Below are 23,149 nucleotides of genomic sequence, written 5' to 3' on the forward strand. Positions count from 1 at the left end.
GGCTGTTGTGCAGTGGTGTGATCTCAGCTCACTGCAACCTCTGCCTCCCAGGTTCAAGCAATTCTCTTGCCTCAGCCTCCCAAAGTGCTGGGATTACAGGTGTGAACCGCCACGCCCAGCTGAATTTAATATTTTTTAAAGCTGAATTTTGTGCCATAGGAGGAGCAGCCTGGTTGAGCAGACAGCTCCCCCTCTCATTACTAAGTCACCTGATCTCTTTGAGATTCAGTCCCCTTAGAAGGAAGCTTGACCTGCACTTCTAGTACTTGATCATCAAATATGTATATAATGTCTGTGCTTCAGAAATCCCATCCATCAGAGGGATATACACTATTTAGTTTCATATTCATTAACCTGATGCAATGAATGCAAATTCCTCATTAAGATGTGTTCCATGGTAGATAAGGGAAGTAGTGTTATCAGCAAGAAAAGCAACTAAAAATTGCTCAGCTCTGCAAGGCCAAAATTACAAAGGTCTTTGTAACTCCCAGTCCCCACTTTCCAACAGTTAGGAATACACATAATCCAACCCTGCACCCACCTCCAACAATTAACTAGTTAGTGCCAAGATAGGGAAGAGCAGCTCTTCATGCTGCTAGCAGGTAGTCTTTCAAAGCTGCTTCTCAGCCTGTGACCATCAATCTTTGCAAAACGAACTCTCAGAACCAATTTGTCAGTCATCTACCATTAATTCACAAACAGGAAACTATCCATCTGTTGGTTACTCTTTAAGAAATGGTTGACATGGACATCCCAGAAGGTGTCTGGTTTGGACGCATGGCTAGGTGAAGTGAAGAGGAGTATGCTCTGGGGTCATAAAGATGCTATTCTCATCCTCCTGTGAGACCATGGCAAAACCTTGGTTTCCTAATTTTTAAAGGGAGATAATGAACCCCCACAATGTTGTTATTAGGGCTGAAAGAAATTATCTTTCTCTAAAACAGCTCATAATGCTCACTAACTCTATTATTAATCTTATTAACTCCCTTTCTGATTGTTTTATGTGTTACTTCATAGGGAAATATATTTCTAACCTAGGTCATCCATGAACACTGGTCAATTTAGCTGGAGGATGTGCTCAGTGTCTTGAGGGTTGCACTTGAACCAAATGGTATCATCAGAATGATCCAACGTAGTTGAGTTGGGAGAGCTGGCCCTAATCACTGGCTACTTCTTTTCTTCCCACTTTCCCCCTTGTCCTGTGTCTCGAAGGGCCATGCAAAAGTATGTGAACACTCAGCCCATATATCCAGAAAGCTGTCTCCTTGGCCTCGGGACTTGGGGTGCACATACTTGTGATGTTGTCTGCCCAGAGAGGATGGTCCTGAAAGTGATTGTGTGGCCATCTGGGGCAAGGGATCTGAGTCCCAGAGCATGGTCTAGAAGGGAGGGCACAGGCTCCAGGTGGGCATATCGCATTAGTCTTATGGCCAAAAGGAGTCAAATCTGGGCTTCTAAAGCCTGAAACCCTAGCCAGGGACGTTTCTTGTCTTGATCTGAGGGTGATACTCTGAAGACTTCAGGTGTGATGGAAACTGAAGGATCCACTGAAGGAGTGGTTGTGGAAAGACTCATAAAATGATATTGCTTGATTTAGGATTTGTGGAATCAACAGGATTGAGATTTATAGAGAAAAGTGAGGACGGTGAACCATTAGCAGCTGCATTTTAGAGTGATTGTGTGTGTGTGCACACACGTGTGTCAGGAACGCTAGAGGAATGAGTCTGATTGGAGAGGGGCGAAGCAATGAACATACACCTATGTGTTGACTGGCAGGACTTTCTTTTTCTTTTTTTTTTTTTTTGAGACGAAGTTTCGCTCTTGTTTCCCAGGCTGGAATGCAATGGCATGATCTCAAGTCACCACAACCTCTGCCTCCCAGGTTAAAGTGATTATTCTGCTCAGCCTCCCAAGTAGCTGGAATTACAGGCGTGCGCCACCATGCCTGGCTAATTTTTTGTTTTTTTTAGTAGAGACGAGATTTCTCCATGTTGATAAGGCTGGTCTCGAACTCCCAACCTCAGGTGATCTGCCCAGATTGTCAGGACTTTCTTAGTGACCAGTGAGGAAGTCAGCAAGTGTGGTAGGCTTAGGGGTTTAAAAAATAAATAATCTGTCTATCGTTCTCTTAGAAAACAATACACAATGAAATTAGGAGCAGTGTTCTGGAATTTATGATTACAAATGACAGAGTAGAAGACTTAATGATAGTATCTACCCAAAAGACCTGGATTTTCAACTAATTCTCCTAAGGCTTAAGTCGTTAAAGAGGGAATAAAATGAAAAATATTTCTCAGAAAGATATTGATGCAGTATCGAGTCACAGTCCTCCAAAGAAGGATTGTGTTCTAATCCTTTATTGAACTGAGAACACTGCACGGCACACAGACACTGCTGAGGGATCTCTTTGATGAGATAATAGTTCTGTCTTGGTCATCATTTGCCCAAATTCTCATCGCCCCGAGAAAATAACATAATCCAAGTTTTGCGAGTCATGCCACTCTCCATCCCTACATTGTGGGAATATCATGGTAGGAATATGGGGTCAAGTCAGCCTATAGCTGATCAGCAAATGATTCCTTAAAAAAAAAAAAAAAAGACTTTGCTCTTGCATAGCAAATCTGAGCTGACACATATCAATCGAATTCTCGCAATATGTTTGTCAATATTATGTGGAAATGGAAGTAAAAGAAAGTCAATATGTGTACCAAGTGCAGACACATTTTTACTTCATCTTTGTTTGCTGATGGGCTGTTACAGGCACATTAAAATGCTTATCGACTTGTATTTAATTATAAAATTTGTGCTCATAACAGCACATTCGGAAAAGTCAGAAATGTATGAAAATAAAAGTTATCTGTAATCCTGCCACTGGAAAAATAGCCATTGTTAAATATTTGTCATATTTTTCCATATTTTGCTAATGTGTATAAATTATACACATGGAAAAAAATATATATACACACATACCAGGAAATATTTTATGTATATGTATTTATTACCTATACCTATATTTCATATATTATACATTGTATACATTATATAAAATAGGGTGATTATACTTTACCTAGAGTTATATATCTTACTTTTCCACTTAAATTATTTCATGAACTCATTCTATTGTTACATTTATACCAAAACATGATTTATAAGAGCTCCACAGTGATTCTCTTCTATGTATATGCCATTGTCTGAATGTTTGCGTTCTCCCTAAAATTCATATGTTCGAACCTAACTTCCGAGGTGATGGTATTAGGAGGTTGGGTTTTTGTGAGGTGATTAGGTCATGAGGGTTCTAGCCTCAGGGGTGGAATTAGTGCCTTTATACAAGAGGGAGCCTCTTTGCCCTTCTGTCCTGTGAGAACATGTAGAAGGCAACATCTAGGAGGAATTGGCCCTTGCCTAGCACCAAATCTTCTGGCATTTTGATCTTGGACTTCTCAGCCTTCAGAGCAATACATTTCTTTTGTTAATAAATTATCCAGTCTAAGGTATTTTGTTATAGCAGCCAGAACAGACTAAGATACTATGTTATGATAAATTAAATATTTAAATTTTCAGGCTTTAAAAGAATTTCTTATCTATAACTTGAACTGTGGTAAATATTCTTATCTATTTATTATTTTAAGTTCTGGGATACACGTGCAGAATGTGCAGGTTTGTTACATAGGTATACATGTGCCATGGTGGTTTGCTGCACCCGTCAACCCGTCATCCAGGTTTTAGGCCCTGCATGCATTGGGTGTTTGTCCTAATACTCTCCCTCCCCTGCACCCCACCCCGACAGACCCCATTGTGTATTGTTGACCTCCTTGTGTCCATGCATTCTCATTGTTCAACTCCCACTTATGAGAAAGAACATGCACTGTTTGGTTTTCTGTTCCTATGTTAGGTGGCTGAGCATGATGACTTCCAGTTTCATTCATGTCCCTGCAAAGGACATGAACTCATTCCTTTTTATGGCTGCATAGTATTACATAGTGTGTATGTGCTACATTGATAAATACTCTTATATATAACATCGTACTCTAAATTTTCCTTAAGATTAATTTTTTTATGATTAATTTCTATTCAAAATTAGAATAACAACAATTATGAACATTTAAGAGGTTGTAATAGATATCGCCCTCTAGAAAGGTCTTATAAATGTAAATGTAAAATGTAAACTCCCAAGAAGAGTACATAACAGAACCTGTTTCGTTTTTTAACTTACTTATTTTTTTGTCTCTTGCCAACTTGGACTATTTATAATAAATTAGACAAATACATAAATATATGTAAATAAACCTTAGTCAACTTGATAAGTAAAAAAATCCCATTTTAAAAAATTTGTATTAAAAATTTTTTTTTATTGCATTTTAGGTTTTGGGGTACATGTGAAGAACATGCAAGATTGTTGCATAGGTACACATGTGGCATGTGATTTGCTGCCTTCCTCCCCTTCACCTATATCTGGCATTTCTCCCCATGATATTTCTCCCCAACTCCCCACTCCCCTGTTGTCCTTCCCCTAGTTACCCCCCACAGACCCCAGTGTGTAGTGCTCTCCTCCCTGTGTCCATGTGTTCTCATTGTTCAACACCCACCTGTGAGTGAGAACATGCGGTGTTTTATTTTCTGCTCTTGTGTCAGTTTGCTAAGAATGATGGTTTCCAGGTTCATCCATGTCCCTACAAAGGACATGAACTCATTGTTTTTGATGGCTGCATAATATTCCATGGTGTATATGTGCCACATTTTCGCTGTCCAGTCTATCATCGATGGGCATTTGGGTTGGTTCCAGGTCTTTGCTATTGTAAACTGCTGCAGCGAACATTCATGTGCATGTGTCCTTATAGTAGAACGATTTGTAATCCTTTGGATATATACCCAGTAATGGGATTTCTGGGTCAAATGGAATTTCTATTTCTAGGTCCTGAGGAATCGCCACACTGTCTTCCACAATGGTTGAACTAATTTACACTCCCACCAACAGTGTACAAGTGTTCCTATTTCTCCACATCCTCTCCAGCATCTGTTGTCTCCAGATTTTTTAATGATCGCCATTCTAACTGGCGTGAGATGGTATCTCAATGTAGTTTTGTTTTTGCATTTCTCTAATGACCAGTGATGATGAACATTTTTTCATATGTTTGTTGGCCTCATGTATGTCTTCTTTTGTAAAGTATCTGTTCATATCCTTTGCCCACATTTGAATGGGCTTGTTTGTTTTTTTCTTGTAGATCTGTTTTAGCTCTTTGTAAATTCTGGATATAAGCCCTTTGTCAGATGGGTAAACTGCAAAAATTTTTTCCCATTCTGTTGGTTGCTGATTCACTCTAATGACTGTTTCTTTTGCCATGCAGAAGCTGTGGAGTTTGATTAGGTCCCATTTGTCTATTTTGGCTTTTGTTGCCAATGCTTTTGTTGTTTTGGTCGTGAGGTCCTTGCCTATGCCTATGTCCTGAATGGTTTTGCATAGGTTTTCTTCTAGGGTTTTTATGGTGTTAGGTCTTATATTTAAGTTTGTAATCCATCTGGAGTTAATTTTAGTGTAAGGTGTCAGGAAGGGGTCCAGTTTCTGCTTTCTGCGCATGGCTAGCCAGTTTTCCCAACACCATTTATTAAACAGGGAATCCTTTCCCCATTGCTTGTTTTTGTCAGGTTTGAAAAATTTGTATTCTTTAATTATGATTTTAGTTTTATACATTTATTTGGCATTCATGTTTCTATTAGCCAGGTGATTTGGTTTGGCTCTGTGTCGCCACCCAAATTTCATCTTGAATTCTAATCCCCAGGTATCAAGGGAGAGACCTGGTGGGAAGAGATTGGATCATGGGGACAGGTTCCCCCATGCTGTTCTTGTGATAGTGAGGCAGTTCTCATGAGATCTGATGGCTTTAAAAATGACACTTTCTCCTGCACTCCCTCTCTCTCCTGCTGCTTTGTAAAGAAGGTGCCTTGCTTTCCCTTCACCTTTCACCCTGATTGTAAGTTTTCTGAGGCCTCTCCAGCCATGCAGAACTGTGAATCAAATAAACTTCTTTTGTTTATAAATTACCCAGTCTCAGTGTGAAAACACATTAATACACCAGGATTTGGTCAGAAACTGTAGTTGTTTCCTGTAGGAAGGATTTAATACAGGGAATCAGGAGCTTATAATATTTCTAGGTTAAATTGGGAAACAGACTAGAGAAAGCTACTGTTAGCTTCCAGGAATTCTAAAGTGCAGGTGTTTCGGGAAACCATGCTGGTGATTTCAGATGCCTGAAGCACTAGTGATGTGCAGGTCACCCAGGAGCTCCTGGGAAAACCTTACCTCCACTGTTGGCTGAAGTCTTCATCCTTGCACAGCACTGTTACCGGGTGAGAAATGCCTTCTGCTTCTCTTCCACTTTCCAAAATCTCACAAAATTCCTCTCATTGGTGAATTGTGACTCAGAATCCTGATGGCACAGATTATTCTAGCCTTTGAAATGCAGGGAAGAGCATAGAAAGGAAAAAAATGAGCCTGAGTGGATAGTAGACAATTTTTTATAATGTCCATTACCCATTTTGATATTGATATTTTCCTCTTTTATCTTATAGAGTTGTAAAAACGCCTTATATATTATGGTGGCCTTGAAAACATGCCATTTGATCTGCTGCAAGGAGCAAAATTGACTTAGTTTGTCTGAGATTTTGCTCTTCTGGATCCATTCCTGTGTTCACGCCACACTTTCTATAGGCTGTTCTTAACCAATGGCAAAGCAGGGCAAAGGTTCTAATGCAGGCTCATTAGTGTAATATATGGGATTTCTTGAATTGGTGAATTTGCCTCAGGTCAGCTAAAACTTTCTTACAACTGTGCAGTAGTCTGACACTTTTCTTTCCCTTCTTTTTCAGAGGATGTCAGCTTGGATCATAGTCTGGAGGCATTCCTTATCTTTTTGAGTCAATTAAACCTCATTCCTTTACAAATTACCCCATCTCAGGTATGTCTTTACCAGCAGCATGAGAATTAGTCTGTTCTCATGCTGCTAATAAAGACATACCTGAGACTGGGTAATTTATAAAGGAAAGAGGTTTAATTGACTCACAGTTGCACATGGCTGGGGATGCCTCATAATCATGGCTGAAAGCAAATGAGAAGCAAGGTCAACATCTTACATGGTGGTAGGAAAGAGAGCTTGTGCAGGGGAATTCCCCTTTATAAAACCATCAGATCTCATGAGACTCATTCACCACAATGAGAACAGAATGGGAAAGGCCCTCCCCTGTGATTCAAGTACCTCCCACCGGGTCCTTCCCATGACGTGAGGGAATTATGGGAGCTACATTTCAAGATGAGATTTGGGTGGGGGCACAGTCCAACCAGATCACTTTCTCAGCTCCCTTCCTCCTTGTCTTTACAAGCACTTCCCAGTGAATCTCTTGTATGATGAAATCTTACTTTGGTGTATGCTTCTTGGAGGGCCAAAGGTAATACATACATTAAACATATTAGCATTTCGTGATATTTGTTGCCATTTCTTCTTATAGACATTTAAAAGAAAAATGTCATGAATTTATATGAAAAGAGAATGTCTCCATATAAGTTCTTCCATAATCAGTATATAAAGTATCATATTATTTATACCTGGGTAACCTGTTAGCTTCAAACATTTTGTGCAGATCTGATAGAATTTGACTTGTCAGTGATTTTTCTCTATGATCAGGATGGTTGGCCTCTTGAAAGAACTTATGGGGACTACCTTACTTCTCTCAGAGAATTTTCCTAAAATTAACCTCCATGAAGAAGATAAGAATTTGTACCAGCTTTAAAGTTCTCTCCTTCTGAAATGAAAAGATTACGTACTGATAAGGAGCAGCCCTTCAGTTTTCTGGCTGAAGATCAACAGATAATAACACTATTATTTTAAAAGCTTAAAATCAGAGTGTTTTGTCTCTTTTATTGATGGATAAGCTTGAGTTCTGGATCAATATTCAGAGTTTCTCCAGTCTTGTTAATTTAACAGCCAGTTTATTTACTTTCTGAACAAAGATGTGGGACGTGTATTGATAAAATGGTTTTGTTCCTCTCTTCCAGCATCAGAAAAAGCAAAACAGAATAATTTTTACTGTTCTTTTTTTCTTACTTACTGAAACCACCTTTATCACCTTTTCTACGCCCTTGTAGCAGTCAAATGAATCCGTTTATGAGGAATTAAGCCTATAAGAAAAGATACACATCAGAAGTCAGGCCAGTCTGATTTTATCAGAAGTACAAATTGTACCTCGGAATCCTTGGAAAGAATGGTTGAGTAATCAGCTGAGAAAATCTCGGGGGAAAAAAAGCCTTGAAAGCTGAGGATCTTGATAATCTATTTGATATTTTTGATAAAAAATGAGTTTATAAATATAAAGAGAAAAAATTAATGATATAAACACGAGTTCAAACTAACATAGGGGGATTTATCTCCATTAGCTAGATTTCTAATAAATTCCTGTTATTGATCTCTAGTTTTATACTACTGTGATTAGAAAAGATACTTCATGTCATTTTAATCCTTCTACATTTGTTCAGATTTGTTTTGTGAACATATGCCTATTTTGAAGACTATTTTGTGTGTACTTGAGAGAATGTATATTCTACTGCTATTCTCTATGTGTGGGACATTCTACATGTGTCTGTTAGATCCATTTAATCTAAAGTATAGTTTTAGCCCAATGTTTCATTATTTACTTCCTGTCTGAAAGATCTGTCCTTTGTTGAAAGTGGGGTATTGAAGTCACCTACCATTATTGTATTACAATGTGTTTTTCCCTTCAGGTGCTTTAGTATTTGCTGTATATATTCAGTGGCCCCAGTGTCACTTACGTATCGATTTACAATTATCATATTCTCTTAAGTTGATCCCTTTATCATTATATCATGTCTTTCTTTGTCCATTTTTAAAAATTTTAACTTAAACTTTATTTTGTCTGAAGTAAAGTATAAGTGTCAGATTACCCTTGTTCTCTTTTGGCTCCCATCTGCATAGAAGAATATCTTTTCCATTTCTTCACCTTCAGTCTGTGTGTATCCTTCAAAGTGAAGTGAATCTCATACACAACATGTATTTGGGTCTTTAAAAAAATCCAGTTAGCCACTCTATGCATTTTTATTGGAGAACTTAATCTATTTACATTCAAAGTAATTATTGGTAAGTAAGGACTTAGCCATGGTCATTTTGTAAATCATTTTTTGTTTTGTATTTAATCGATATTTTGTTTCTTTCTTCCTCTTTTGCTGTCTTTGTGTTTTGATGGTTTTCTGTAGTGGGATGTTTTGAATCCTTTCTATTTATATTTTGTGCATTTTCTATAGATTTTTATTTTGTGGTTACTATGAGACTTACTTAAAACATTTTATACTTAAAACAGGCTATTTAGAGCTAACAACAATTTAACTTTGGTTGCATGCAACAATTCTGCACTTTGACTTTCTCCTCCCCACATTTTATGTTTTCGATGCCAAAATCAATATCGCTTTGTAATTTGTTCTCTTTACAGCTTATTTCAGCTAGAGTTGTTTTTAATAGTTTTGCCTTTTAATCCTTGTACTATAGATAAAATTCCTTTAAAAACTACTATTACAATCCCAGAATATTCTGAATATGACTCTGTATTACTTATACCACTGAGTTTTATGTTGTTTATTATCAGTCTTTTGTTTTAGCTTAAAAAATGCCCTTTGGTGATACCTGTAAGACAGGGCTAGTGGTGATGACCTCCCTTAGCTTTGTCCAGGAAAGCTGTTATTTTTTTCTTAATTCTGAAGGACAAATTTTTCAGGTAAAATCATTCTTGGTTGTCAGGTTTTGGTTTTTGTTTCTGTTTTTTGTTTGTTTGTTTGTTTTTAACTTCAGCTCTCTGCATATATCATCTCTCTCTCTCATGGGATGCAGGATTTCTGTGGTGCAATCTACTGATAGCCATTTTAGGACTCCTTTGTATTTAATATATTTCTTATCTCTTGCCATTCTCAGAATTTTTTCTTTGTCTTTGATTTTTGATAATTTGGTTGTTATATGTCTTAGTGAACTCCTCTTTGGGTTAAATTTTACTGAAGCCTTTGTGCTTGCTAAACTTGGGTTTTTGCATTTTTCTCATATTTGGGAAGTTTTCAGCCATTATTTCATTAGTTATGCTTACTGGTACTTTATCTGTCTCTTATCCTTTTGAATTCCTGTTATAAAAATGTTAGTCCTGATGAGAACACGTGGACACAGGGAGGAAATTATCACACACTGGGGACCATTGCGGGATGTGGGAAAGGGGAGGGAGAGTATTAGGACAAATATCTAATGCATGTGGGGCTTAAAACCTAGATGATGGGCTGATAAGTACAGCAAACCACTATGGCACATATATACCTATGTAACAAACTTACACATTCAGCATATAAATCAAGTAAAAAATAATAAACACATAAAAGAAAACTTCAAAAAAATGTTAGTTCTCTTAATGGTGTACCATAACTCCTGCAGGCTTTCTTCATGATTTATAATGGCTTCTCTGACTGGATAATTTCAAACACTCATCTTCAAGCTCACTGAATATTCTGCTATTATAAATTTTGAGACGGAGTTTCACTCTTGTTGCCCAGGCTGGAGTGCAATGGTACCATCTTGGCTTACCACAACCTTCAGCTCCTGAGTTCAAGGGATTCTCCTGCCTCAGCCTCCCAAGTAGCTGGGATTACGGGCATGCACCAGCACATCTGGCTAATTTTTTTTTTTTAAAGTAGAGTTGGGGTTTCTCCATGTTGGTCACGCTGGTCTTGAACTCTTGACCTCAGATGATCTGCCTGTGTCAGCCTCCCAAAGTGTGGGGATTACAGGCATGTGCCACCATGCCCGGTCTTTTTTTTTTTTTTTTTTTAAATGAGACAGTGTCTCACTTTGTCACCCAGGATGGAGTGCAGTGGTGTGCTCTTGGCTCACTGCAGCCTCGAGCTTCTGGGCTAAAGCAATCCTCCCAACTCAGCCTCCCAAGTAGCTGGGACTACAGGCATGTGGCACCACACCTAGCTAATTTTTTGTATTTTTTTTTTCTTTTTGTAGAGATGGGGTTTTGCCATGTTTCCCAGGCTGGTCTTTAACTCCTGAGCTCAAGCCTTGGCCTCTCAAAGTGCTAGAAGTACAGGTTTGAGGCACCACACCTGGCCTGATTCTTTTCTTTTTTCTTGATTGAATCAGTTATTGAAGCTTGTTATTGTGTTTTCCATTGAATTTTTTAGTTCATTTTATTCATTTCTAGAATTACTACTTTTTAAAATTTTGTTTCTATTTCTTTCTCAAACTTTAAATTTGTTTTCATAGATTTCCCAAATTTTATTTAAGTTCCTATTAGTATATTCTTGTGATTCTTTGAACTTTAAGGGAATTTTTCTAAATGTTTTGTTAGCCATTTCTTAGATCTTCATTTATTTAGTATTCATTGTTAGGGTTTTATTAGTTTCCTTTGGTGGTGTCATGATTCTCTGATATTTTTGTAATTCTTGGGTCCTTGCATTGGGGTCTATGCATTTAAGGAGACAGCCACATGTTCTGGACTCTACAGGTGTTATTGGCAGGGATAGATTTTCATTTCTCAGTCCAGCTCTGATCCCAGATGGGCCAGCTTATACCAACCCTGAGCAGACAGAGATTCCTGTCAGTTTCTTTAGGTGGGTGGGTTACTGTCTTTGCTCTGAGGTCTGGAGGGACTACTGGCTGGGTTCCACCATTTGGCAAGACTATTGACTGGGCTCTGCAAACAGGCCTAGCTGCTGGCTAGGCACTGCAATAACCACCCACTGGGCAGATTTGCAGTGTGTATTCCCTGGCCAGGTGGAACCACTGTTTGCATTTTGCAGTTGGGTAAGGCTGCAGGCTGGGCTTTCAGGTCAGGTGGAGTTACAGCTCAGAATAAATGGGTCCAGAGACTTTGCTCCATAGAAATGTATTTCCTTGCTCCATAAAACTGTATTTCCTTGCTCCATAAAACTGCCTTTCTTTGTTCCATACAACTGTCTTTCTTTGCTCCACAGAGATGTCTGATTGAGACTTGTCTTTCTGCCTGGGTGGGGCTTTGGAGTGAATTCTGAGGCTGGGCTTACTTTTTTGGATTCCCAAGTTGAGCAAGACCAGCCTCTGTTCTCTGCTGAAATGTGCTGTGGCAGGTGTTTTTCTGCCTGAGTGGAGCCTTGGTTTAGGCTCTGGGGCTGGGTCACACATTCCAAGGCCAAGGCTTGAGCTCAAGAGTTCAAGACCAGCCTGTTTGAACTCCCACGTCTGGCAGGTTAAGCCTTTGTTCTCTGCAGAAATGTACTGTGGCAGGCATCTCCCTGCCTGGGTGGGGCCTTGGGATAGGATTTGAGGTTGGGGTTGGAGACTGGCTGTATAGAAATCCAAGTCAGGGTGAACTTCTCACAGTGCTTCTGGGAGCAACCAGCTTAGCTTTGCAGGTGAGCTATATGATTGGCTGCTATCTCTGATCTGTCACCACCACTGTTAGGAACACAGCACTACCATCAAGATCTGTACACTGGTCACTGTGGAGTTCACCTCCTTTTTTCATTTCTACCTGACCCCCGGTGGTCTAGCACTGCCATTATCCCCATTGTTTCATGTCTGGCAAGATAGAGGTGGGCTTCCTGGGAAGTACCTCAGAATGTTAGGGAAACTGGATGTTTGCTTCCAGTTTTCTTTTCCCACTATGGAAATTGTGAGCTCAGGGGAATCCTCTCTATGTGGTGCTATGCTGACTTGGGGGAGGGAGAGGGAATGATGTCATCGAAATGAGATTGTCCTTTCTAATGCAGGTTTTATTTGGTTCTATGGTCCATTTGTGTGTCTCAGTCTCATTCCCGGGTTTTGGGGTTTTCACAAAGGTGTTCTTGTCTGTGGATAGTTGCTAGTTGGACTTTCAGGGAGAATAAAGCCTGTGACCTCCTATTAAGCTATTTTGCCCACTCTATTATGTCAATTTTTATTTTGTTTTCAGATAGTAGTTGATTACATGCAGTTATGAGACATAAATACAGAGAGATCCTATGTACCCTTTATCAGCTTCCCACTTGTAATATCTTACAAAACCATAGTATACTATTAAAACCAGTGTATCGATATTGACATGCTCAAGATATACAACAGTTCTATCACCACAAGGAGGCTTTTATGCTCACCTCCTTTTCTTTCCACACCCTCACCTCTCCCATACCCCTACAACAACTACTGTTTTCTCTTTCTTTGAATATTTTTTTATTTCAAAATGTTACATAAAAAGGAAACACATAGTCTGTAACCTTTTTGGGATTGCCTTTTTAAAAAATTTTTTTATTTTTTTGAGACAGAGTCTCACTCCGTCACCAGGCGCCAGGCTGGAGTGCAGTGGCGTGACCTCGGCTCACTGCAACCTCCACCTTCCTGGCTCAAGCAATTCTCCTGCCTCAGCCTCCCGAGTAGCTGGGACCACAGGCACGTGCCACCATGCCCAGCTAATTTTTTTGTATTTTTAGTAGAGACGGGGTTTCACCATGTTGGCCAGGCTGGTCTCGATCTCTTGGCCTCGTGATCTGCCCATCTCGGCCTCCCAAAGTCCTGGGATTACAGGCGTGAGCCACCGCGCCTGGCCGGGATTGCCTTTTAAAAGTCAGTTTAATATCCCAGATATTTATTTAAGGTGTTCCATGTGACAGTAATTCATTCCTTTTTATTAATAATATTCCATGATATGTATGCTCCACAATTAGTTTAACCATTCACCTTTTGAAGGACAATTATGTCGTTTTGAGTTTTGGGTTGTTATGAGTAAAGGTACTATAAACATTTGTATATAGGCATTTATGTGAACATAAGTTTTCAGGTTTGTTGCATAAATGTCCAAATGTGTCATTGCTGGGTTGTATGTTGTGCACATGTTTATTTTTATAAGAAATTGCTAAACTATTTTACAGTACTGTTTTACATGACTATCAGCTATATAGCTTCTCCACATTTTTACTACCATTTGATTTTGTGACACTTTTATGAAAAAAAAATCTAGTCATTTTGAGGAGGTATGTAATGATATCTCATTGTAGCTTTAATTTGCATTTCCTTAATGGTTAGTGATTCTGAACATCTTTTTATGAGGTTATTTGCCATCTGAATGTCATCGTCAGTGTAATGTCTGTTCATGTCTTTTGACTATTTTCTATTTGAAATTTTTTTTCTGTTAGGTTGAGTATTTCTTAGTATATATTCTAGATACTAGTTCTTTGTTGGATATATGGTTTGCAAATAATTTCTCCAAGTTTTTATTTTGTCTTTTCATCCTCCTAGCAAGAGCAAGTGTTGTTAAGTATCAATGAGATCAGTTCATCAATTTTTTCTTTTACGGATCATGCTTTTGGTGTCAAGTCTAAGAATTCTGTCTAGCCTTAGATCCTATGTTTTCCTATTTTCTCGAAAGTGCCATAGTTTTAATGATTAACTTTTAAACGTTGTTTTTCGTTTTTATTAGTATTGGTTTTGCCTCTAATATTTTTTTAAATTCTGATTTTAAATTTAATTGCATTGGGATCATAATGTGTTACTTTGCCTTCTCTTCCATTAACTTCTGCTGCTTTTAAATTGCTTTTGTCTTTTTAAAAAACATTCTTTTTAGTCTTATGTGAATATATTTTTTGGGCACTTAGACTTCAGCCATTGAATGTTTTATAATTCATTTTAAACTTTCTTTGCAAATCAAATGCAGCTACAGCAATAAAATAACTGAATTCTACTTAATACTCTGCAATGTTTGATTTGATATCTAGTGTTTTCATAGTCATTCAGTTCTAGATATTTCACACATTTCCAATATGGTTTTCTTTTTTATCTATGAATTAATTAGCAGTGTGATTTCCTTAGTATCAAGCTTTATTATTTTAACATTGATATGTAATTTAATTGCATGGAGGTCTGGGAAAACCATCTGTGTGGTATTTACTCTATAAAATTCTTGAGACTCACTTTGTAATCTAGCACATGGCCAATTTTTGAACTGTTTTCTATGTGCTTGGAAAACATGGGTAGTCTCTATTTGTTGAATGTAGGGATACCTTTACCACTGTTAGATAAAACACATTAATTTAGTTATGAGGATTTTATTTATTCTCACAAATTTTAGGTCTGCTCAATCCACTAGTCTCTGATAGAAGTGGCCTGATGTATTCCACTCTGATTACAGATTTAATATTTTCTTCTTATAATTCTTTTTAATGTATGTTTTATTCTTGTAAGAATAGCAAGCTTTAATAGTTCTTTCACAGATGTTTCATAAATTGCATAAAATTTTCTTTATGTACATTTGAAAACATCCTTATTTCATGTTTTCTCTTGAAAGATAGTTTCATTGGTGATAAAATTCTAATATATTTCTCTTTACCATTTAGATGATTAATCATTATTGCTGATGATAATTTTGCTGTTGATGTAGTCATCATTTTTTGTAATAACCTTTTATCTCTAGTAACTCTTAGAGTCTTATTTTTACCTTTTATGTTCTAAAATTTCACAAAATGTGAATTTGTTTCTATTCCATTAGATACTACTTGTGTCATTTCAAAATGAAGATTCATGTAATTCTTTAATTCCTGAAAATTCTCATTATCTTTTGTTTAAACTTCTTAAATTGAAGCAAAATACACAGTGCACCAACTGTAAATGTACAATTTAATAGATTATCACAGCTGCCAAAGTATGAACCAGAACATTGCCACAAGCCCTAGAAGCCCCCTTCATAGCTAATCATCCTTTTCCCCATAGGTAAACACTATCTTGATGTCTAATTTTATACTTATGCCTATTTTTGTGCTTTATGCAAATCATACAGCATATATTCAATCATGTTTAGCTTCTTTAATTCAAGATGATATTTATGAGACTTAATCATGCTGTTTTCTATGGATCATGCTGCTTCTTATAAATCATATAGAGCATTTATTGACACTTTATTCATTTATTTCTGTGTGTGAATATATGAATATTTATGTATCCCTTATACTCTTAGTGGGCATTTAGATTATGTCCAGTGTTTAACTATTGTGGATAAAGTTGCTATGAACATGCTGTTAAAATATTTTAATGTGTAAGTACCTGAATTTTTATTTCTATGTCTCTTTCTAGAAAATGAAATTGCTGGATCATAGGGCAAGTATAAATTTGTACGTTCTTCTTTAGCAAATGTTGACATATACTTTTTCAAAGCAGTGGTACCAATTACATTTCTATTAATAGTACAAGATTCTCTGTTATGAGTCTTCTTAGTTTCAGCCATTTTGGTGTGTAGGAATAGCTCATTGTAGCCTTAGTTTGCATTTTCCTTATTACTAATGAGGTTGAGCAACTTTTCATATGTTTATTGGATATTTGACTATCTTTTATTGCGATTTTTCTTGTTAGTCCTTTTTCTGAAATTTCTACTGTGAAATTTCTATTGTGGTCTCACTACTCATTCAGCAGATCTGCTCTCCCCTCTAATACACTCATGTATAAATCATAAACACAGTTCAAAACTCATCCAAATGTCACCTTTTCTGTTATACTTTACCTAATATACCCAGCCAAAATACATCTATTTATCTAGCAAACTTTCTAAAAGGTTTATATAAGTGTTGGTAATTATCACTTTGTACTTAAGTTCATAGTTATTTGTATTTGCTTGGTCTCCTGCAATATAGATGAGGTGCCAGGGGACAGGCACTGTTGGTATTACGTATGATTTCTAGCATAGCATTAGGATGTTGCAAAAGTAGTTGTGTCACCACTAAAAGTAATGGCAGCACCTGCAATTACTTTTGCACTAACTTAGCATTTGGCTAAGGTGACTATATGTCCCATTTTCTCAGAATAGCCCAGGCTGATTCTACATCCTGCTGGTCCTGATGGCTCATCTAGTTAACACTTCTTTCTGTTCTCAACATTACTCTGGTTTATTATATTAGAATCTAAAAAGAAAAAAAAAAAAGAGTTGACAGCAATGATAACTTAGCAATTAAATCAATGTTTAATGAGGGAAAAGAGATGCTTCTAAGTGACTTAAAAATTGTGGTGCCATTGGTATAATAAAGTCAGGTGGAGGAGATTTGTGAGTCGGCTACTAGATGTGATACATGTGGCTTGAATAGAGTTTGAGGTCACTGGTGAGAAATGGGGCAGAACACAGAGTTATGCACAGAGTTTTAGATAGGAAGGGGTAATGGAAGCCCTGGGAGTGATGCTGTGAGCTGGCTTTCATATTCCTTACATAGGGATTTAGCAGGGAGCAAGACAAAGTCTCTGCTCTCATAGAGCTTATAAGAATTGGAATAGGCACATTACATAACTACTTGTGAGTGATTTTATCATCTGAGAGATGAAAGCTGAGGAGAGAGTTTGAGAACACTTAAAAATATTGGGAAGTGCTTATGTTTTCACGGGAGCATAAGGATGAGGGCCCAGAGAATAAGAGAGCTGGTAGAGTTAAATGGTAAGCATTTCAAGATTTTTAAAAGAAAGGTGTGGTCTGATATTGAATGCTGAAGATTAAAATAGACTGGAGAATTGGAGATAGTGTTTTATATTTTTGTATGCTTTTCATATTTTAATGTTTGTACAAACATAAACAAAATTTGTAATACAATTTTTGAAATAGGTATGCTTGATTATCATATTGACCACAATTAGTTGAAGTTCTTATTTAACTTTTTAGGGAGGTATATCTTAAGAATCTATGGCCATACTGCCATGAGCATACCTGCTTTCACCTGAGAAATACCTTAAAAGTCTCATGGAAACAATAAAAATTCATTTTGTGTCTTGACAGTTGCCCAAGTTTGGCAACAATTAATAGCTGTTCAATTCCTAAATGTATTAAGCAAGAAAGCATTGTGGCCACAAACAGCCAACAGCATTTAGTTAAATGTGCATTCCTCCTTACCAAAGTATATTATATTAATTTTTAGTAAAATCTCAATTTCTCTTTTTTCAAAGAAATGAGCCACCACTCATTTTAATTTTAAGAGGACAAAATCTTTGGCATTTGAAAATTGACCTCTACAAAGATGTTTTATGAAAATATATTTTTTTCCTTTGTGGTTTTGAGCCTTTGCGGAAAGTTAGGAAACCACAATTTTTCCTTAAAAGCAGTTTCCCACACAAACAAAATAATAGATTCTGGAAAAAGTTAGAAGCTTTCTAATAATTTATAATCCAAACCAATATTTCTTTGGGATTTTCCCACACTCCATCTGTCACTGGAAATGTATATATACAAACTAAACCATAATGTCATCAGAGTAATTATGTTTTCGAGAATTCGGTAACATTAACAATAACAACAGCTAATATTTAAATGGAACTTATAGTTTGCAAAGAACTTTCACGTACATTATTATCTCATTGGATTATTTGAGAAACCCTGTAAGATGTTTATCTATGACCCATGTTTTCAAGATGAAGTAACTGAAGATTAGAGAAGTCCAATGAGCAGGCCCAAGTCACACAGTGACTTGGAGAGGAAAACTGGGTTTTCTGAACCTACATCATTAACTCTTCAATAAGAAAACCTTCTATAAAATGAACTTATTATTGTGTTGGAAGTACCACCAAGGTAAAGCATATTGCTAACATTTAGCAGGTCAATTTGACGTTTCTCATGGGTTGCTAGCTGGACCTTGTGGGCCAAATCCAGTTTTGCAGCCTAAATTTTTGTAGTAGAGTCCTCCAGTGCAGAGTACTTTTGTAATACTTATAATGTTCATAAAAAACAAACAAAGGCAAGAAAACAAAGAATATGCAGTTTACATGTATGTGACACTCAAAGTCTGAAATGCTTACAGTCTGGTCCTCTACAGGTATGTTTTACTGAATGCTGTTTATAGCAGTGTAGGCAATGCGCATAGCAGGAGGCTTTGCTGGCAAATGCCCCCTCAGTCTGGAGGCTTTAGGGGGAGAGTTGTCTAGGCTGTTTTCAGTGCACCCTTGAAAGTGGTATACCTAGCAGAAAGAAACACCTCACAGAAAGTCTCTATGAATTGACCTATGTAGTTTCTGAAGCTAGGGAACTGAACCTGAGCAGAAAAGGGTAATTGGTTTGAATCGCGGCTTCCACCGGGCAGCTTCTGACTACAGAACCAGGTTTGCTGTGCATTTAATATTGTACACTTGATACTGGGCACCCTTCAGCGTTGTGTGTAGGAGAACAATTATGGAGGTGCTCTGTATTTCAAGATTCTCCAAGAATTTTCTGGAATGTTTGGTGTAGAGCCCTATATCAAAGTAGCTTAAGGAGTATTTTTCAATAGTGAGCACAAAACCAGGCAGGTTTTCCCCATTCTCATTTTCGAATTCACTGCAGTTGGGTGAGAAGGGGTAAAGGAGATTAGGGAGTTGAATAGGTTTCCTTCCACTTGACATGTGGCTTTAGTCTCTTATATTTATCATTTAAAAGATTTAAAATAGGATGATGATTGCTAAAGATGGCATCTTAACAGTCTTTTATTAAATACCTACTCTGTAAAAACATTGTGTCGAGTGCTAGGACCATGAAGATGAATGAGACACTCTACCTGTCCTCTAGGATTTCAGGGACTGACGAGAGAGGTGAACATGTAATTAATTGCATGAATACATTATAGTAGGTATTAAAGAGAAAATATAGTAAGTATTAAAGAAATACTTCTTCTCTTCCAGTTAAGAAGTTTTACAAATTAACGGCAAGTGGCACCAACACCAAAAACCATGTAAGCCTCCAATTAGGTGTTGAACTAGGAATCCCACCACTGACTAGTGGCAATTCAGACAGGTACAACCAGAAGTTACTGTTTGCTGTGTCTGCCTGAGAAAGTTACAAGGAACCCAGTGACAGTCCAGCTTCAGCAATCAAAGCAGCTATGGGAAAGTGAGTGTAATAATTGTTGCAGGGAAGTCCCTGGGGCACTGGCACATGGACAGGCATTGCCACATGACAGCTATTTGAAGTGGCTCTGTCCTCAGTGTTTTGGATCACATGCAAATGTGACCTTCATCCGCTGCCATCACGAACTGCCTCTGCTTTTTCACATGCCAGTGTTCCCTACCCACTTTAAGATGCCACAGCTTCTCCTTTACCATGGAGTAAAATAAACTTCCACACCAAAACAAGTCTCCCCTGGCAAGATATTTCCCTCTATACTCCAAGATTCCAAAAGGAGAGTTTGCTGCTTTGGCCTCCAGTCCCTGGGTATTGCTGCCTGGAGCCCACAGAATTACTCTCTCACGCTCTGGAGTTACTTTGAGTATTAGGACAGTTTGAGTTGTCCCAGGCTTCCAGATGAATTATGAGAAATTGGCAGTGGGAGAAGTGGTATCAAAACCAGAGAAAGAAAGACGTGTTGATGCCAGGCCAAATTCAAATGAAAATAGTCATTCTCCTTTTAGGCCCATGAAAACTTAGGTTCATGCAAAGCATTCAGGGGAAGCCTTCTTTGACTGTGTCACCCAACAAACATTTACTGGGTGCTTATCCTGCGTCACTGCAGCATATACCCACTAAGAATACCCTCCCCTGCAAGAAAGACTACCTGGAGCTAAATCAGCTAGAAAAGTAAGAGGCCTGTGTTTCAAAGGCAAAAGCAAAACTGATCTAAGACACTTCAGGATTTTCGTGTTTGTAGGAAGAAATGTAAGTAGGTTCTAGTTCCAGCTTGTGAGAGAGTTTGTCCCATGCTGTGCCGCAAACAGCATGTACTGCGGGGAGATGCAGTGATGGCTGCTGACAGATGGACTATGACTTTGGGTGTGGGGGCATCTGGAAGGGAGTGTTCTTCAAAGTGGGAGAAATTCAGCGGTATCAAGTAAAGATACCTCGTTTACTTTTAGGTCGTATCCTACTCCAGTCAATTCAGTCCAACTCATTTTTATGGCAGTTGTTAATGGAAGGCTGGGCTTACATTACATTTGGGTGAATCTGGAGAAGGGAAGAACTGACCACCAAAAACCACTGAGGAAAGCAGGCTATATTCTGCATTTCTTTGGACTTCTCTTTGTGGAGTTAGATTGGAACCATGGATGTCCTAGGCTTTCATCCTCCTTGCTTCTGAGACATGCCACAGTTACCCAAAATGAGAGGGATCTGAAGGCTAATCTAAAGAAGGCAAGCTCCCCCATTGCCACCTTGTGTGAATTTGAGAAACTCATTCCATAATGCTTCATCTTCGCAGGCATAGGTGACACCATATTTCTTTACTTTTTAGATAAACACTTGCACAAGCCCTCACCTGCCAGTCTTTATTCTCTAGTCCAAATCTGCCCAAATCCAAGCTTTAGAAGTGGACGTTGATGTCCATTCAATTTCCTCACACTGTACCCACCCAATGGTGAGTAGTCGATGAAAGCACAGACTCTGTGACCAGAGTCCCTGGGATTGAGTGCTGACCTCACTATTTATGACCTATCTGATCTTGGACAAGTTACTTAATTTCCCTGTGCCTCATTTTTCTCAGTGATGAGGTGCAGATAATAAGAACAGGTCTTCATGATGATTAAATTAGTTCAGTTTATATCCATGTCTTAGCCCCAGCATCTATAACCAAATACTATAGACTGGATGGCTTAAACAACATACATTTGTTTCTTATAGTTCTGGAGGCTGGGAAGTCCAGCATCAGGGTATGAGCAGGTTCATTCTTGTTAAGGACCTTCTTTCTGGCTTGTAGATATCTTCCTCCTTATGTTTTCACATAGCAGAGAGAAAGAGAGCACTCCTGTCTGATTAGTGTCTGATAAAGACACTAATCCCACCAAGGAGCTCTCACCTCAGCTACATCTGATTATCTCCCAAGGGCCCCATCTTTTAAAGCATCAGGTTGGAGGTTAGAATTTCAATATCAGTTCTTATTTAGGTTTATCCTTATATCTATCCCTTTTGTCATTTTTCTTTTCTTTCTATATCTCCAACATTTATTTGAGATTATTTGTGCTTAAAGAACATCCTTTAGTTTTCTTTTAGCATGGGTTTGCTGGGAGCAAATACTCTCATTTTTGTGTATCTGAAAATGTTTTTTGTTGATCTTCATCCTCAAAGGATAGTTTCAGCTGAGTATCGAGTTTTATGTTGGCAGTTATTTTGTTTGAGTATTTTGAAGGTCATTTTCTGCTGTGTTTTAATTTCTCATATTGCTGCTGAGAGGTAGGCTTTAGTCTGTCACTCCTTTGAACATAATCTGTCCTTTTACCTGTGTCTGCTTTTAAGATTTTTCTTTATCTTTGGTTTTCTGCAGTTATGCATTATGTATTACAATATACCTAATGCGAATTTCTTTTTTGTTTATCCTACTTGGACTTCTTAAATCTATAGATTTATGTCTTTTATTAGTTTTGAAAAATTCTCAGTCATTATCTCTTCAATTATTGCGTTATTTTCTCTTTTACTTTCTGAGATTTTAATCTATATGTTAGATCTCGCCACTGAATTTCCCACATCTCTTCTCTTTTCTTCGTTTTGTCATGCTAAGCTTTTTTTCTTGATAAAATTTTCTGACCTATGTGCTAGTTCACTAAATTTCTCTTCACTAAATTTACTCTGCTATTAAATATATTAACATAAATGAGTAAATTTCCAGGATAACCACAAAACACATAGTAAAACAGTGTACACATTTTAAACTAATTAAATTTTAATTTTGATTATTATTTTTTCTAGTTCTAGAATTTTGGGGGGTAGAGGGTGGCAGTTACTTTCAACCATAAACTGTTATTTTGTGTTGGAATACAAGAAGCAATGGAATAGTTGTTTGGAAGGTTTAGGACCAGGAAAAGTCTGGGAGGTGGGAAGGAGTTTGGAAGCAGTTGTAAATTCTGACAGCTGAGGAGTGAAGTTCCAGGAGGCAGCCAGAGCAGAAAAGAGCGGGAAGGTGAGATTGAGATCCACCGCTGCAAAGAGCAGAGCGGGATGCAGATGCACTGTGGAGGAACTCCGAGTATGGAGTCATCTATTCTTTCATATTTTCCTTGCTACCTGTTGGGCCTCACAGGTCTGGGGATAGGCATTAAATAGAACTAAGAGTAGCAGAAATCCCATGACTGAAATTAATTCCTAATCCCCAAGTAAGACAAAAAAACTAAAATTCTTTGCCAGAAGACAACATAGACTGATGAAAGTTTTGTGATAAAGCAAAATCATAATAAATAAAAGTAATATT

The sequence above is a fragment of the Sapajus apella genome, unplaced genomic scaffold, assembly GCF_009761245.1.
Source record: "Sapajus apella isolate SASKATOON/1434 unplaced genomic scaffold, GSC_monkey_1.0 scaffold21, whole genome shotgun sequence".
In the NCBI taxonomy this organism is placed as follows: domain Eukaryota; kingdom Metazoa; phylum Chordata; class Mammalia; order Primates; family Cebidae; genus Sapajus; species Sapajus apella.